This window comes from Parasteatoda tepidariorum, chromosome 11, assembly GCF_982258835.1.
Source record: "Parasteatoda tepidariorum strain Cologne lab strain chromosome 11, Ptep-v5.0, whole genome shotgun sequence".
Classification (NCBI taxonomy): domain Eukaryota; kingdom Metazoa; phylum Arthropoda; class Arachnida; order Araneae; family Theridiidae; genus Parasteatoda; species Parasteatoda tepidariorum.
Window position 1 is genome coordinate 51,022,235 of NC_141765.1, and position 13,519 is coordinate 51,035,753.

The following is a 13,519-nucleotide window of genomic DNA, read 5'->3' on the forward strand; positions in this document are numbered from 1 at the left end:
TAAGACAATTATCAATTTCAAATACATTACAACAGAGTTTAGAACATATCGTGAATATCATGCTTTAAGTTAAATATATAGTGAATGATAATTGTTAGCAATTATATCGCGATTATTATCAACTAAGATAAAAATGGAATGCAATAATATTACTATCTCTATCGCTAATGATAAATATCGAATTCAATATATACTTATCATTGTCTGTAACGATAGTAATCGAATACCATAGTATCTCAATAATTATTGTATGTGTACTAGTTGTTCTTAAATAGTTATATAATTGCTTAAGACAATGCTGTAAAAATGTTTTTTTCTTGGTATAGGCAAAATATATGTTGCCGAATATAAAAATATTGCGTATAAATGAAATTGAAAAAAAAGGAATCTGTCATTAAATATCTATTATAGTATTATAGTATTTTACATATAGTATTTTACTATGATTTATCACGATATTAAAATTCCTACATCACCCAGCACTATTATAAAATAAATATGCTTTAATTATGGAACAATACGTTTTCAATAAAGACAAAAAGCAATATTTTTTTGAATAAATATAATCTTTCTTTCAAACAAAAACATATAGTTCACAGCATATACCGCAGTATTTTGTCTTAATTCTTCCTTTAATTAAAGAACCCCCTTCAGTTGTGATCAATGTACATTGGAACGTTTTACTGGTTAGCTTGGTCAAATTTTCGAATCCCATGTTATTCCAATTGCACTGAATCATCTCACTATGGTTTCGATTTGTAATCTGTATATTCCTGCTGCTCTTGTTCAAAGGATTCACCTAATATTATGTGTACTTTACATATTGTGAATCAGTAATTAAAAGTTTGTCTTAAAATTTTCATTTTTGGTAAAAAAAAAAAATATATATGTTTACATTTTTTTATGACCACACTCTTGGATAAAAAATTAACACTTTTGACTATTCAGCAATACTTGAGGTGTATTTCGTTAATTTTGAGAATCATTTCGTCACGAAATCACGTCATTTGCAACAAAATTAGAACCCTCAAATATATGTCATAAATGTTACCTCATCTCGGAACCTCAACACAGTTCATTGTGGGAAATTGTTTACTTGAATGACGAAACTGGAATGAAGACCAGATGACCAAAAATACAGTAACAAAGAAAGCCGACCGACATATATAGTGGCCTCGTACCAGGTAGATCCCGAGTTCGAATCTCGCTTTAGTCATTCCTGTTTTATATGTCCTTTTTGTGTTGTTTTGATGAACTTGTTCCACCTATTTGTTACCCCCGATGAAGTGATTATAAGAAAAGTTAGATACATGAGGGTTATTTATTTATTTTTGGGGAAAAAATAGAATGAAGAATTTTTTTTTAGTTTTGATGAAATTCGTTGCCTCGAAGAAGTGACAATAATTATAGTTATTATAGTTATTTCTCTCTGAGTATATAGCAGGACACGGTTTCGCCAGAAACAAAGAAAGTTTTGTGAAATTTGAGCATCCATTTTTTTACTTCGACATCTTTGATATAGAAATGAATAGAAGACGATTTTCTAGCCACAACTGCATTAAAAGGGCCGGGATAGCCTGGTCGGTACGACGCTGATCCCACGTCCGAGAGTTCGTGGTTTCGAACCCCACCGGTCGAGGACTTCCCGTGTAGTAAAGTGACTGATGCACCTTAAATCTGTCGAGTCGCAAAAGTCCTCCATGTTCCCATAACAAATCAATACCTCTGCGGGTACTGGATTTGAGATCGATCGTTCTCTGATTCAGGACAAAATTACGATCTGTGGATGAACGAATGGATGTATGAATGGGTCCACCCTATAAACGGGTGCGACGCATGGTGTGGTAGAAGTTGAATTCTTGACCATAGATGGCGCCACTGGAAAACAAAAACAATCGCACCCCCATGCCTAAACAGACATACGTCAACAACAACAATTACGTTGAAGAGTACCGTTATTTAAAAAGGATGTGCATTGAAATTAATGAGCAGTAAAGTATATAAAAAAATTTAATCGAGCTATTATTATTTCTGAATTCGGACAATAAATAAAATTAAGGCTAACAATCAAAATAAAACGGATACTCGAAATTTTAAAAACCTCACAAATATTCCCTTTCAACAACAATTTAGGTTTTTGAATATCCTGAGGTGTATTACCTCATTATTTTCTATTTGTCGGCAAATAATGCACGATTCAAAACAATACATATCCGTCTTTTCTCGAAAATATGTATTGCGACAAATAAACGGTTCCAGTCATTCGGGACATCTAGAAGAAGTAGAGCATTCAGACTGTCGCATCACCGACCGTGACGCGAGAAAGGACTGGTTTAAGTATTTATTGGATTGGCATTCTGAAAAAGCGAATTTAAATGCTGAATACTCGGAAGACTATTGTTGTTAATGATATTTTTATTGGAATTCCGCTGAAAAAAAACAGAAGAAATCTTTTTTATGTTCTGAAAACTCTCAAACTAAAGAATAAGACAGGATTTATCAGCGCAGTTAGAAGGAAATAGGATCAGAAAACTTTTCCTTAAGTCCAGTTTGAAGCTTGTAATACAGATTAATAAAAGATAATATGAAACGGTGTTTTTAATGTTTCGTTTAAAACGGATACATATTTAAATAAAATGTAGAGGTTAGCTTTTTTTAAGAAGATTTAATTTTTTAAGAAAATATAATCTTTTTAACGCTTTTAATTCAAGCTAAAAAGTGTTTTTTTTTTTAATATTTTGAATATTTACCTTAGTGAAATTGCATATTAAACGGAAATTTTTTTCCGGTTTATTTAAAATTTAAAGAAGAATTAAATTTCAAACACCATACATTTTTTAATGTAAACTTTAAAGTTTAAGATAAAATTTAATTCAGATAATATTATTCATTTAATTAAGATAATATTTTTATTGAAATTCCGCTGAAAAAAACAGAAGAAATCTTTTTTATGTTCTGCAAACTCTCAAACTAAAGAATAAAACACGATTTATCAACGTAGTTAGAAGGAAATAGGATCAGAAAACTTTTCCTTAAGTCCAGTTTGAAGCTTGTAATACAGATTAATAAAAGATAATTTGAAACGGTGTTTTTAATGTTTCGTTTAAAACGGATACATATTTAAATGAAATGTAGAGGTTAATTTCCTTTACGAAGATTTTTTTTTAAGAAATATAATCTTTTTAGCGTTTTTAATTTAAGTTAAAAAGTGTTTTTTTTTTAAATATTTTGAAAATACACCTTAGTGAAATTGCATATTAAACGGAAATTTTTAATCTACTTTATTTAAAATTTAAAGAAGAATTAAATTTCAAACAACACGCTTTTTTTAATGTAAACTTTAAAGTTTAAGATAAAACTTAACTGGTATTAATAGGAAGAAATAAGTGAGTTTCTCAAAATCTAGGTATTATTATAAGAACTTAAGTTTTGAATCTAAATCCATACATTGGTTTTAAAATGAATAAATGTTTTAACTATTATTACTAACTAGTCCTAAAATTTATGCTGTTTACTTTCAAGCAGTTCTATTTAAATGGATCAATTAAACATTTTATGTCTTTTCAACTAGAAATACTTTAAGATAAAGGTAAATATTTACTAATTGACATTGTATTAATTTTAATCTAAATATGGTTTTGCTAAAATATATGTAACCGAGTTTTCGCCTTGAGTTACATAAATCTAATCTTGACATTATACATTAAAATAGTAAAAAAATAATATAAAAGACATTTCAGATTCCCAGAAAAAGTGTTATTAAAAAAGTTATTAAAAATAGTTATTAGACTAATAGTTATTAAAAAAAATATGTTAAATTATCGAAATTACGTTTGTAATAAAATATATAATCCTTAAAAAGTAGTAGTTTGAAAATTTTTTCTTTCATTCATTTTCAAAGATTTATAAATTGATTTTGTAAATTAACGAAATTTTAATGATGAATAGCTGTTTCTCTTATATCTAAATAACTACTAATAAGTGCAAATTTCAAAAATTACTGTTTTGAAGTGAGCCGCGCTTGGAAGAATTTACCTTTAAACCAGAAAAAGACACCGGTGTCTTATACTGTATTTCATAACCATAAATTATTAAAATGCTAGATAAATGCTAGATAATTTTTCACTTATTTTGACCTAAATTAATACGAAATAATGGAAAAATTATGAAAAATATATGTAATAAAAACTCTGTGTCAAAAAGACAACAGCTGTATCACGCTGTATATAATAATATTAATATAATAAGGTTAGATTATGTAGTTATTTTCTTTAAGAAAAATTTTATATATGAATTAGAAAATTTATGAATCAATGGTACACCTGACTATTTAATAGTTTTACATTGTTTAAAAATAATAAAATACTGCTTAATATTCAAAATAAAGAAATGCGGTGAATTTTTTTGTTCAAATTTCAGTACTGATCTTAATAATACATTTTTATTTCATTTCATATGGTTGGAAAAGCACAAGCATGATTTCATTTTCAAAAAAAGTAGATTGAAGCAATGGTATGTATAATAAAGGTTTTGAAAGATGTAAGAGGCCAAATAAAATGTGTTTCTTACGAAGAATGTGTTTCCTAAAAGATTAATTGAAACTCTATAAAATATTAAAATACAAAATCATCTAAGTGAAAAATTTTTAACTTTTTTTCTAAAATATCACTGAAAGTAACTCTTCGGCATTTTTACAATTTTTTCACTTGTCTTCCTTCAGTCATAACCTTGACCGGTCAAATGATTTTTAAAAATACGTGGGACTGAGGTCGTTAGACCTTCTTCACTTCAGTTTAGTTTGCAGTAGCTAAAGTAACAGCCAGAGAAAGTTTTATAAAGTATAAAAAAACAGTAAATTAACGGCCACCAACAGGAGCTACAACGTCATTCTCTCTTTCGGTGCCGGAAACCTTCAAAAGTAATCAGGGTTTCTCTCCTTAATATGTGATACCCAACAGAGCATCCTGACTATGATCATATATATTGAGAGCCATGGGAGATGGAATACAGAGATTCTAGAATAATAAAAATTCTTGAAAATAAAACAAGCCTTCTAAGGGTGTTGACAGATGTTTCAGAGAGTTAAGGCGGATTCGAAATGCTGTGGGTGTCAGAGCATCTTCCCAAGTCCATCTTGGGTGGTACAAGATTTGCAAGAAGGTGGATAAAATTGTTTCTGAGTCATTAACCCATTCAGGTTGTGGGTTTGAAAGAGAATAAAATTATGGTGAATGAACAAATAAATGTTTCAGGAGACATAAACAAAAAGAGATAATGATTCATTTTTAAAATGCAAAGTTTACTGATTTATTTTGACCTTCCAAGCAACGCGATTGATTAATGTTTAAAAAATTTTCTTATATGTTCAGCTATTTTATGGGCATAATTTATGTATCTAAATATTCAAATATTGATAAAATTGTAAACACTGTAAAAAAATTTGCATCAAATTACGGTAAAAAATACTGGCACTCAGGGTGCCAGTGCAGTTTACCGATGTCCATTTTTACCGGAACATGTAACGATGGCCAATCTTTTTCGGAAAAAAATCCACTGCTGAGCAAAAAAATGTGCTTGTTCTTTTCAATATATTAAAAGAAAAGACGAACAAATGTTATTTACAAGCTGATTATGAGATTTTTATGCAAATTGCACATTTAATTCCTGGATGTTTGAGTAGTGGAGGTTTGAAAATTAATATCATAAATAATACAAACAAGCGAAATTTTTTTGTTAAAAAGATTGAGCCAGTTAAAGATTAGTCACACTATGAAAAATTTTGTATCAAATTACGGTAAAAAGTACCCGCATTCGGAGTGCCGGTACTTTTTGCGGTAAAAACCTATTTTATTGGAATTTATTACGGAACAAAAAATCTAATATACCGTAATTTTTGCAATAATTACTGTAAAATCACTGAATCCCTCTAATTAAATAAATATTGTCATAAAACCAAATAAAAAAAAGTATATATTGATAAAAAAATATACTTTGGCAATATAAAAATAAATATTGCCAAAAAAAAAGTATAATATTTTACAGTAATTTCAATTTTAAGGATGATGCACCCACAGTACCGGTATTTTATATCGTAATTTGATCCTGAGTTTTTAACAATGCGTACTGTATTAATGCTTTCTACAAACATTTTTCAAAAATAAGTGAGGAAATGACTAACGATGGTAGTACATTAAGCATTGTAAAATTAAGCATTGTAAAAAGACTTGGAATAACAAACTTTGTTTCATAACACCGTAAGATGACACCAATTTACATGTTTTTCATGCTTATTTTTGGTTACAATATCGCCTACAGAAGAAATCATAAAACTTTTGCAAAGATCGTAAAATTACTGAAGAACACTCGAAATCGCAAAGTAAAATCAATTCTTGGTCATAAAAGCACTATTAAAAAGAAAATAATATTGCACTTCTTAAGTCACGTTTTCATCGTTGAAAAATAGTTAATTAAAAAACTATAATTATAAAGAAGTTTTGCTGACAAATTATTTCGCAATTACGTCCTTTGCATCATCCTTTTTTCATAAACAAGTTTTATGAATGTTTCACTGTAAATGCTCGGGTAATAACAACGTTTGTAATTTAAAGCATAAAAATAATTTTAGAGAAGAGTTTCTGTATAATGTTTCGATAACATCTAGTTATTGAAGCTGGCCCATGACCTTCATTAGAAATTAAAGAAAGCCTTCATTGTCTTAAATTTGATTAAAGGCGCCAGTTTTCTTGCACAACCCCTTCCTTACACCATGAGTTTCTAATTAATTTGATTCGGTGAGGAAAGTCAATTTTATCTGATGTCTCATTTTAAGTCATATTTTGCATAAACTACGGTTTGCATATATAAATATTTTTTTTCATTCAATGAAATTCTAGCGCGATCAAAATCGCCACTTCCTTTTTTTAGAGATTAGGGGTAGATTGAAACAATATTCCATTTCAATGGGTGCAATCATAAGATATTGTAAAATATTGCGCATCTACATGAAATAGATAAGATGAATATTAGATTTATGAAATCTTTAAAATGTATCATATAAAACATTGGGTTAATAGTAACATTTATGTAAATTCCATCCAGTAATTATAAACTAAATGAATATTATTTTATAAATTAGTAAAGGCATGTCATTGAGATTAGATATATTAAAATAATTATGTTTCATTTCAAAAATATTTTTCTTTTACAATTATTGCAATTAATATTGCGGTGCCTTTTACAAATAAAGTTGGTTGGACAAAACCGGGTTATTAAAATCTTTCTCTTGTCTTTCCTAGGCTGTAAAATGAATAAAATTGCTTATACTTATTTGAATGATATGACTGCCTTTAAAATCTAAAAATAAATCATATTTAATATGAAAAAGAAATAAATATTGGAGAGTAAATTAATTATTTTTTGGAAGTCTGCAATTATCTGACTGTTTTATCCAACTTGGTCGAATGAAATCGTGTATACATTGATAAAATTAAAAATGCGTCTTGAAATATATATATATAAATATATACTTATATTTACAACATTATAAATATATATTTATAACATTATAATTGTAAAATGATCTTTATATGTTGTTAAAGATACAGAGATTTAAAAATCAAGACACACATGTAATTTTAAACTTAATGCATTTGGAAATTTTATTAAGGTTTTTTTTTCGATTTTGATAATTTTTATGCTATTTTTTGCTATCAAAATGCACGTTTTTCCTCTTTTTAAAATTCCAAATGCTTACCACCGATTTAAATAATTTTAATAGGTGTTATAATATATATATAAATATATATATATATATATATATATATATATATATATATATATATATATATATATATATATATATATATATATATATATATATATATATATATATATATATATATATATATATATATATATATATATATATATATATATATATATATATATATATATATATATATATATATATATATATATAAATATATATATATATAGGTAGTAAATCTAATACAATGAGCTTAATTTTCCAAAGCTCGAGTCGAATGTTGAATTTCAAAAAGCGAAACTTGTTTAAATTTTTAACATCACTAAAGTCACTTTAGAAGCTAATTTCTCAAATTTGCACCTCCAGATCAATTTTTTTAATTAAATAGAGACTAATTATTTTTTTTTTCAAATTTCACTTTTTTAAAATCTTTAATACATTTAGCAATCTTCCAGCATTTTTTTTTAAAAACGGCAGTCAATTATCGAATTTTCTAGTTTTCATGGCTAAGTTTTTAACTTTACAAGAAACACTTTAGAAATATATTTAGCAAATTTGCTTCTGCATCGCGAAACTAATGGTTTTAGAGCATCAATGTTCTTTACAAGTAGAAGCCAATACAATAACCTGATACACTTCAAATTTAAGCTGAACAGCTCTAAGAAAATGGCTATCGAATGTTAAATTTTACAGCGGGAAACGTTGCTAAATTCAAATATTTTAAATGATATTTGATACTGAAATGGAAAAATAATGGTCAATATAACTAGAATATGGTAAAACTTACCACGTTTCTAGCTTTATGAAAACACTAAAAAGCTAGGTAATTTTTAATCAAGTTCCTTGGTAATGATTTCACTAAAATATGGCTTTCTAATCTGTGGTAAAATTTGCTAATTTTTCATCATATTCTAGACCATGGTATGAAAACTACTTATCCGGTTAAATGTACTTTTCAGTTTTGTATTTTCACTAAATGCATGGTAATTAGAACTATAATTTTAAAAACCAGAATTTTCGGTAAATCGTTACCATATGAATGGAAAAATTACTAAAATAAATGGCTTAAATTTCACATATTTTGGCTCTATGAACCAGAATTGTGTTTTGTTTTTAACCGAAAATGTCATTACCGTACAAATCGGCAATTTTACAAGAGTTTTTCGTTATGCAGAAACTAATTTTACTAGTCTGCACTATGAAACTAATGTTTTTAAATCAATAAGATATCCTATTCGTGTCAATATAAACATACAAACTTTGTATTTTAATTCGAAATTCGCAAAGCAAATTTTTTCAGTTTCTTTTCTGATCGATATTTTATATCTTATTAAAGTGCTTTATAGTTACTATTATTATTTATAAAAGTGCCTTGAAATTACCATTTTACCATGTCGAACATTTAAATGATGTACGAATAAAAGTAAATAAATAACACAATAGAAAATAAATAACACTATGTTTTTAAGACTGCATAAAAGCAAATTATTTTTAAGTTACTATATTATGTGAAATGTAAAAATCATTAAATCATTTTTCTTCCTTTTTGTAATATGAAGTTTCACTGATATATTATATATTTTTGGGCGCGGTTTATCAATTGAATCTCACGATATCTTTTCCCATCAATCCCACCAACGCACGACGATTTACGTTTTATATCACGTTCAATTTGCGCGTGAGATGGGATATTTTATTATCATTCATCTTTGACATACTTCAATTAGTTTTTATCTACTTTAGAGCTACTTTTCCAGAAATAACTCCTTTCGAAAAAATCCCATTTTCAAGTTTCTTGAAATAAACTTAACACAAACATATTGAAAAAGTATAAACAAATATATAAAATATTTTGCTCTAATTCTTAATGAAAAGAGTAAAATTACCTGTGAACCCGAATTTTTTCGCAAATTGACCAGTTTAAGCTCATAAAATTAAATGTGTTATACAAACTTGATTCTTGTTTTTGACACAATAGTTACATAAATTATACCTGCTTTATAATATTATATTTTATTAGAATGGTAGAAATTTGAATATTATTATTTAGAAATTACCTAGCATTTCACAGTATGTATCACATTTATCACAGGATATAGGCCGGGATTACGCTGGGCCCATGTCCGAGAGTTCATGGGTTCGAACCCCACCTGCACGTTAAATCTGTCGGGTCGCAAAAGTCTTTAATGTTCCCATAACAAATCAAAACCTCTGGGGGTACTGGATTGGAGATCGATCGCTCTCTGATTCACGTCAAAATTACTATCTGTGGATGAATGAATGGATGTATGAATGTGTCCGCCCTATAGACGGGTGTGACGTATGGTGTAGCAGAAGTCGAATTCTTGGCCATAGAGGGCGCCACTGGAAAACAAGAACAATCGCACCCCCTCTGCCTAAACAGGCATACGTCAACAACAACAACATCACAGAATGTACAATTTTCATTTTTTCATATATAAATATTTTTCTATTATTTCGCAGTTTTTCTCTTCCTTACCTGTACTATGAAAAATTCTGGATTAAGTTCCGCTAAAAATACCCCAGCACTCAGGATGCCGGTTCTTTTTACCGTAAAATTCATTTTTACTATAACATGTTACGAAGCAAAAAAAAATCTAATACATCGTAATTATTACAGTAATAATTACAGGGAAATCACTGAATCACTCTAATTAAATAAATATAATTGTAAAATTTACGGTATAATATTTTACAGTTAAAATGGATTTTACAGTAAATAGATAGGATGATGCACCCTAAGTGCAGGTACTTTATAGCGTTATTTGATCCGAAATTTCTTACAGTGTAATGTAAATTTGTTTTAGGGTTAAATTTAATAAAAATTCCACCCTTTTCAAACACTGTGACTGACATATGTATATTGCTTAATAAAGTTTAAAAAAACACTATATTCAATCACTTTAAGAATTTTGACAGAAAAAATTCAATTATTAAAATCTAGTTGGTTTTAACCTAATTTTTTTAAGATTTTCAGAGTTTCTCTTTTAATATAAATATTTAAATTGCTATTAAACATGTGAATAAGAACGCTGTAATATTTTTTTCACTGTTAGTTCCATTAAGTGTGAAAGGGAAATTGCAAATTGAAAAAAAAAATGCGATTTCGCCAAAGCTATATTTTATTGATTCAGGTCATGCCTGACAGTGAATTTGAATTTCCTCTTTAATCCAGACTGCTTGGCTTCAAAACAGAACTTTATTTACCTGTGTAAAATGAATGCGTAGGTGTAAAGCAATCACTTGAGCAGTCTACAAGGGGATAACCAACAGGTGTTGAATAAACAATACAAGCGTTCTCTTTTTAAACACTTGTCCAATCTGTATTTTCTCTCTTAGCCTTAAGTTATGGAACTTCCTGCTGGTCTTTAGTGAATTGAGAAAGAGTATATTGACCCTTTTTCAATTAAATGCCTTGTATAGGTAAAAAGTGGGAAAATTCTTATTCATAAAACTTTTTGAAAAATATAATCAAATTTGTGACGGTTTTTCAGGCGAAAACTTTGTTATTTTTAAGTTATTAAATTTTGAAATATATATTATGATGCGAACTTAATTTTAATAAATTTTATTTAACGTAATTTCAGTTGTGCTTAAAATAAACACAGAAAAGTGAAAAACAATAAAACAGTTTGAGTAATATGAAACGAGATCATAATTTTATATAGATTTAATAACAACTTTATTTATATTTAAGGTAAGTATAGTAAACAGATGTGCTTTTAATAAACTACATGCGTCATTCACATGTAATTCGCGTTTTTTTTTTTTTTTTTTTTAATTTTTCAATTGGTTGTTGGATATCTGAATGTGATTTTATAGATAGAACTTTCATTTTTTTTTTTTTTTTGCAAAATAACCATGATTTACGTTCCCCTCTCATACAAGATCATTTTCATTTGCAGAAAGACACTGTATCTTTATTATTAATATGAGTTCAAATTTAAACTTTTAAGAAATTTTTTTCACATTAAAAATATTTAAAAAAAATGACTTTCTTAGGAAAATATACGCTTTACGTCGCTTTTACATGTAAAACAATTCAGATCAAATTACGGTAAGAAGCACTGACGCTCTGAGTGCTGGTATATTTTACTGTGAAGTCCATTTTTACCGTAACGTTTTGCGGAACAAAACTCTGATACACAGCAACTTTCACTGAGTAATATTTACTTTAAAATCACTGAACCACTATAATTAAATAAATATAACTTGAAAAATTACGTTATAAAATTTTACGGTAAAAATGGATTTTACAGGTTACGGATGTTGAACTCAGGGTGCCTGTACTTTTATCCGTAATTTGATCTGAAATTTTTTACAGTGTAGTAACTGTCATTAATGAAAAAATTATAAGGAAAAATACGAGATTTTGCAACATATTCCAGAAAATTAGAAATATACATAGCAGCATTTGATTAAATTAGTTATAATTTATTCCATTCTTTAAAAATTTAATCGTGCACGTAATTAATTAATTAATCGCACGTAATTAATCAAATCGTAATTAATTAATATTGAATTTGATTGAAAGTCATTTTAAATATCACATCAATATTATCAAAAAAACATATAAGAATACATTTCCTCGTCAAGCCATAAAAATATTCCCATAAAAATATTCATAAGACCATAAAAAATCTTGCCGAAATTTATTCCAAACTTTCTCTTACCTTTGTAATAGAATGTCACATTTTTTAAAAATATATAAACAGAAAACTAAATAAATAAATGACAGGAACTTTCCCTAATGAAAAAGAAAGAAGCAGACATAGAAAATGTAAATTATAATCTGACATTGTGTGTTTGGTTTTAAAAAAAAATATTTCTCATGAATATTTATCATAAGTCGATATAAAAGAGTTAACGGTAAAAAGGTGAAGAGTAAATACTTCCTCAAAGAAATCATTTTTAAGATTTGTGGGAAAAAATCATTTATTGACGAAATCCTCTTAAAGGAAAAATACGCATTCATGAAAATTACACTTGTAGTTTTCTCTTCCCTTGTAAATATTCTTGAATTAAAATTATTATTTATCCAAAAACTTCTAGTTTTACGTAAGTAAAATTAAAGATATAAGAATCTTCAAAATATAATGCAAAATATGTGTTTAAGAAACTGGATATAGCTTAAAATGCAGGTCTGAAAAAGATTGACTAACCCAACAATCGAGCATTAATAGACTTTGTTCAAAATAACTGTTAAAGGAAAACATAATAGCTCTTTATGAGTGTTAAACATTACACTGAGGAAAAAATTATGGTCAAAACTACCAGAATATGGTTAAATTTACCGTGTTTTTGGCTTTATGGGAACAAAAAACTCGATAATTTTTACTGAAGCGCTTGGTAATGATTTTAGTAACATTAACAATGCTATATCGCTTTATGATATGTGATGAAATTTTGCTTATGTGGTAAAGTTTGGTAATTTTATCATGATACCTCAGACACCATAAAAAACATTTATTCGATTTAACTTAGTTTTCAGTTTTGTATTTTTACTAAATACGTTGTAATAAGAACTATGATTTGGAAAACCAGAATTTCCGGTAATCCATTACCATATGTACTGAAGAATTCCCAAATGGTTTAAATGCCATATATTTTGGCTTTTATTACCAGAATTACGGTGTTTTCTTTGCCAGAAATGTCTTTAACGTGCATAATTTTCCCATTTTTTTTCTTCATGTAGCATAGCTGAAAAGGCATGTTTTAGAATTTGGACATAGG